This window comes from Bradysia coprophila, chromosome IV, assembly GCF_014529535.1.
Source record: "Bradysia coprophila strain Holo2 chromosome IV, BU_Bcop_v1, whole genome shotgun sequence".
NCBI lineage: Eukaryota > Metazoa > Arthropoda > Insecta > Diptera > Sciaridae > Bradysia > Bradysia coprophila.
The window spans coordinates 11324503-11330950 of NC_050738.1; the positions used below are offsets into that span (position 1 = coordinate 11324503).

The 6448-nt window shown below is 35.4% G+C and overlaps 1 long non-coding RNA gene across 1 annotated transcript; it reads right to left on the reverse strand.

Moving 5' to 3' along the window:
- Nucleotides 1-224: 224 nt before the first annotated feature.
- On the reverse strand, nucleotides 225-6172 carry LOC119066238. The gene is made up of 3 exons (XR_005085725.1): nucleotides 6016-6172; nucleotides 4218-4226; nucleotides 225-236 (listed from the first exon to the last, which is right to left on the reverse strand). It is a non-coding gene; the product is annotated as an uncharacterized LOC119066238 (long non-coding RNA).
- Between the last annotated feature and the right edge of the window lie 276 nt (nucleotides 6173-6448).

A 6448-nucleotide genomic window follows, 5' to 3' on the forward strand; every position in this document is an offset into this window, starting at 1 on the left:
TGTTAAAACTACTGAAGTAAAAGATTTGTATTGATGATCTACTAACGCGTTCAGGTAAGTGGAGGCTCATTTATTGATGATTTTTTCGGAGTAACTGAACACGATGTGAGAGATGGTGTTGATGTTATGGCAATCATTTTATTATAGTTGCGTCCATTGTCATTCGCTTGAGTGGTCATTGTGGCAGTGAGTGCGACGCGAGGTTTTTTGTTTTTTGTTTTTGTGAGAATATTTTACTGGAATGGTGGTTGATTGTCTTCTTGGTACGTTTTGGGAGTGTTCTTAAAGTAGCTTTCAATTGATTCCTAAACTAATTTTCCATCAGAAGATGGCAGAACTATCACCGTAATTTTCCAAAACATGTCCAATCGGAAAATTTACTGCTGTCTCGTGTAACGAACTAGTGGAAGCGACTGAAGATGGTTAGACCACGCTAACCTCTGACCGCCACTAGATTCGAAGGTCGAAACAGATTGACTCGTCTTTAATGAGCTTTCCGCGAACCCTGGTAATGGGAAGAGCCAAGCTCTGTTAAGTGATCAGTTTATTGAGTTACGAAGAATGGTTTGAAGCGTAAGTGTTCTGTTTATGTTACAGAGAATGGTTGGAAGCGTAAGTATGATTCTCTGTGTGCAATCTGAAGTGCGTTAGCTGCGGTGGACTGTAAGTGAAGCATCACTCGCCTCATTAGTTTGTATGTTCTCTACTACAGTAATGATTAGTCTAAGGACGTAACAGACTCAGATATTAATGTCATCTGAGAAAGATTAAGAAACCTTTTCGGTATGTCATCTGTTATCTACGACAATGAAGTTCGTTCAAAAGAAGTAATAGATTCGATAATAATAATAATAATAATAATGGTAGTATGCTTGCAGACTTTGAAAATCCCAAGTGTGCCTTTAGTAATTTTATTGAATTTTCTATATTGTCGCCTTTCAATAGAGCTTTTTGACGCATTTTCCTACATTTTACAAGAGTATCTTTTGTTAGCCAGTCCGGCAGTCCGGCTCTGTATGCTTGCCGTCCGTGATTAACTAATAGGTAGTCGTCGTGAAATGATACCAACCGGTGAAGTTACATTTCCTTATTAGCATAGCAAAACAATTCTGAATAACTATCATCATTACGTCGTTGTGAGATCCACTGTAGCGACATTACTGAGATCCATAATTTCTTTCATCTCAAATAATACCAAATTAACAAACATACCAAATACAAGTAATCAGAATCACGCTTAAAAAGCTTCTTATATTCTATAACGAAATTTACAATTAAATCTTCATTAAACACATCTTGACCCATTCAACTAATCCCTTTCTGTCATGAGCATCAGTTATCTGATGGAAACAATTAACCGATGACTATATCCGTTCTCTAAATCTGCCAAAGTGGAAATTTTAGTATTTGAGTTGGATTATCGTATTTTCGTAATTCTTCTTTTGTTAACGAATGGTGTGTAATGGGATTATGCTATTAGTTTTTCGTGAATTTAATTGATTTTGCTGAATGGGTAGGAAAACTATGGTTTAAAAAAATATATAAAAAAGGGAAAATCTCCACCTAAATACTTTCATTTTCATTGAGCTGTGGATTACAGTTGATGATAAAAAATAATTGCTTGTGGTGGAGGAATAATGTTCGTTGCCTATACATTCACTTTGCAGGTATATTCTCCGTTTCTATTCGGTTTAATATTGGAATATCTTCCTAAGCTGAAGGATTCTTTCGAAAAACCACCTACTGAAATCGGACCGATTTTTTAGTGTGATCATTTTGGATGTGCATAGGCACAAATCGAACTCTAGAATCTAAAACCACTTTAAAAAAATTCCAGCTCCAACTCACAGTTGACTAAAATCTGAAAAGTTCAATTTTCTTACCTGCTTTTTCTCCCACAGCAAAGGAACATGACCGAAAATGATTGGATATATGAGGTCATGGCGATATTAGACTAAAATGGTAGAACTTTAGAAACTGCTGTAGCCCTGCTTAAACCAGCTTTCGATATAAAAAAACGCCTCCCACATCGATACCACCAAAAAATCGGTCCGATTTCGGTAGGTTGTTTTACAAAAGAATCCGTTACGAAGCAAATACCAAGAATATTTTATGATGAGTAACCGTCCTATCGTACTAGAGTTCCAATTTTAAAATAGAGGACATTTTGGCTTAAAGAAGGGGATGTCTTTACTATGGAAAAATAGGACGAAAGGTAGATTTCCAACCCTGAATTATAACTTGTTAATGCACCATGTCCAGGTATTATGTATTTCACACTCTAATTCATGTTGTAAGGCCAGTATTCTAATATCTCTATAAAATTAGACATAAAATTCGCAGTGATATCACCCACCGAATATAATGCGAATAACGACTATTTTCTACCCTATCCAATTTTCTTAAGTTTTGTTTGAGTTTCTTCAAATTCAAAACTTTTATATTCAAGGATATAATGTGAAGGAAGTGTCCATCACGAGCGAAGCGAGAGGAATTTTTTCGGGCTAAAGAATTTCTTGAATTAATAACTTCTTTTTATAGATAATCATTAGTTTGGCCTGCGGGTATGAGCTGCTTCAAATTTACTTAAAAAAGATCTTTTTTTTGAACAGACGAGCAAAGAGGAAATTTTATGAAAAAAGTGATGTTCTTAAAATTTTTGCAAAAAAAAATAACGGGGCGAAAAAGAGGTCTTCCTAAAAGATTTTTAATTTTATACCTATCTCGTACCAAATAATCTGAGACGAAGAACAATTCCATCACATCGAAACTATTTGATTCACAGATCGAAGGACCAACAAAGCAATATGAACTTTCTAAGCTGTCAAATGTACTGGAACAGAGACTTAATTATACGAAATTAAAACCGTCTACCAGTACAACTTCAATATATACCTCGGACTATAATGCCAATGAAGTACAATACAAATTATTCAGCTCAATTTAACTTCAAAATTTATTGTAAGCAAGACAAATTTAATCTATTCAACTAATTCAGAAACATCGAAGTATTTCCTCCAATAAGGAAGCAGATTATTCATTAATTTCCATAAATTCCTTTTTACTCGATTAAGAAACCGTTAACTCGTATAATGTATGTAACATACTCTCGAACCCCAAGTCCCTATTTCAAGCTACATGAAGCACTTGCATAAAATTTTGTGACGATACATGTGAATTCAATGTGTATAGACGACAGTATAACTAGAAGATGACCACAATAGTAGAAGGGCGTTGTTATCTTCCAATAATGAGGGTCTCCGAGAGATAGAGAGAAGTTTGCATAATTCCGTAAGCTCTTCGAAGCATTACAATACATCGTTTTTAAATTTATTCAATCGAAAAGCGAGTAATTTCGAAATGAATACATGGGAAAGTCAATGTTACAGTATGGTAAGACCTAAATCAGCTACCCTCGACCACACTACATAATTTAACAGATCGAATCGTCTCAAATATGGAAACGCTTCATAAACGTTAGAAACTAACTCTATTCTCGTCAGAGGATATTGCACCGCTTTCATTATGTCTGAGTTGTATTTTGTGTCGACACACCACAGACCGCATTTATCGCATTAACTGCTGTTCTTGAAATGTAAAATGTTTCATGAAAACAGAACATTGCCATCATCTTAGGAGGGCTGACAAAAATTTAATTTTTCTAATACAACAAAAAAGAAAAATTGAAGGAAAGCAACTTTGCAATTTGTCCTTAACATTTTATTATAACAACAACAACAAAAAACAAGTTTCTAACAAAAACATTTTAAGCTTCTCAAATGTATTTCTTCTTGGTACTCAGATTTGTCACGCCGCCGACGGAAAAAAAATCTCGGAAATTGGTGAAAGTATATGATTTATTACAGAAGTCACTTACCAAGAAAGGAAGAAACGAATTACTAGGTGTTATTAGATTTGAGTTTTATTTTTATTCTTTCCTCCCTTTCAACAACATGTGTATGATTCATATACACTGAACACATATTGTCGTGAGGGGTTGACACGGTTTTGATGAGGTGGTCTACCAGAGTGGAGACAGAGAAGAGTGGAACGATTTAAAAAAAAATGTTTTTTCTTAAAAGAGTAAACATTTAAAGTGTGACAATGACCAATGTAGCGATGCTGTAAAAAGTGTATCTTTGGTAATGGTAGCAATAATCAACTTTTAAATGAAAAGTTATGAGTTGTTTGTTCACTGAATTATACATGAATTTCACGACATTTTTCTTTGCTTTGGGAAAATATTTCTAATTGTCGTCATGTTTACTTGACGAGAGACAAAGATTTTCGCTAAATAAATTTAGGATCAAACAGTCGGCGACTTCAAAATAAGTTACGCATTGTGTTGCAGGTGATTAACTTATACAAATAAAACGTTTATACTTGTTCATACAGGTGAAACAGTTACACACACAGTGGTAAAACCGTTTATATACGTAACAACCAATTTGTTTGTATGAGTGGATCAACTGAAAACCAGCTGAAACGAAACGCGTCACTTATTGCAAAGTCTCCGACAGTTAAGCACTTTCAAACATCTAATCTTTAAAATTAAGAATGGCCGCGAATAGGCGACATCAACTCATTCCTTTTTGGTCCGAACATTACTTCGTTTCAAGATCTTTTATATTAGGAATGTTAGAAAAATATGCACATGTGGGACCCTGGTACCGCTATCTTCAGAAAAGATCCAAATTGGATTAGTTCCGCTAGCTATTTTAAACAGACGATATCATACATAATCCCTTGATTTGGTATTCACAGGCTTGGCTGTATCGATGATGAAAACGTCTTAACAAAGTCCAACAATACTGAGGTACTTATAATACCGATTTCGCTGAGGCTTTTTTTGAATTTTAATCAAGCTGATGTTGGGGATGAAAAAAGAATCTAAGCTTGATTGGTCTGAACGAAAGCTTGATTTTATTGAGAACTAAATTCGATTGGAAAATGAGTTATATCGAGAAGTGAATCTATTTGTGAAGTACACCCGTTTGTCTAATAAAATCTTTAGTTTTATCAAAAAGGTTACTTTAACGAAAGCTTGTCAATTGTCTTGGTCTGGCTATTAGCCAATTCTAGATGGTTGTTAGCACAGTAATGTTTAAGTTTAAAAATGTAAATGACCTATGTTCCCTGTGAAGTTGCAGTTTAATCAAATGGATATGGAACACTTGATCAAAAAATGGGGTGATGAAGTTGATTTAATCGTACGCACCATTCAAACCAATAAATAAATAAATTTATTTATCCAACGGCGGGCATGTCGATATATTTAATTGAAAATATATTATCCACTCCACAGCTCCTCTTCACTCAAAAAAATTGCAATTAAACGAAAATTGGTTAATGAATTAATTGAATATTTGATCCGTTGTTGAAACGATATTCATGTCAAATGCGAATATAATACGAAAAAAAACTTTTTCAGGTCCTATTAACTGTCGGAGTGCTTCGGCACCCCAAATGTTTATTTGTTTACCAAGGGGAGAAAATAGGAAATCCCAACAAGAGTGAAACCATTTCCCTTTACTTCGCGAGGTGAGCCCATACTTTTTCTTGCCTTGGACATAAATTTCGGAATTTTTCTCGTAGTGTAGGCCCTCAGCATGAAAAGATGTAAGTATACGTATCTGTTGTGAACGGTTGATTTTAGGCACTTTAGCTTGTCAGCCTCACTTCATTCTGGCTACTTACTTACTTACTTAGCAGCCTTTGTCAACCCAAGCGGGTTTTGGCTGACTCTACTAACTTCCTCCACTCGTTCCTGTCCTCGGCCAGACTTCTCCAATCCGCGACCCCCAATGATCTTGTATCTTCTACCACACAGTCTATCCATCTCTTCCGTGGCCGCCCTCTCGGTCTACGTCCTTCAAATTTTCTGTCGAGGGCTTTCTTGGCAGTTCGGTCATCATTCATCCTAGCCACATGCCCCGCCCATCGGAGCCTCGCTGATTTTACTGCAACTAGCGAAATTGCCTAAAACCTGCCGTCCATCGCAGGTACGTAAATAACTATTTCATCCGTGCGTGGCGTGAATAACTGTATCCACGAAACAAACCCATCAATTTGTTTCACCATTTTATAAAACCAATACAAACTGACAGTTGCAAAGAGAAAAAACTCTTTTTCACCCAATGGGAACAAGAGGTGAGAATATAAAAATTTTCTCACCCGACAAAACGTCATCTTCTCATTGCATTTGATTAAAGAAAATAAGGTTATTCAATAAAAAAAAAAATGAGACTCTAATTTGAAAGGTAAATAGTATCCCAGCTACAGACAGAACACTGAAAGGTAAAATTAATATTGGATTTAAAAGCAGGGTCTTAAGTGCGATGCAACACCTGTTCAAAATAAGTATCGAGTATCGAAACTCCGCTAAACTTCGCTAAAGTTAATTCTATTTGGTAACTGATACTTCGCCGCATAAAAACGTAAATTTTAC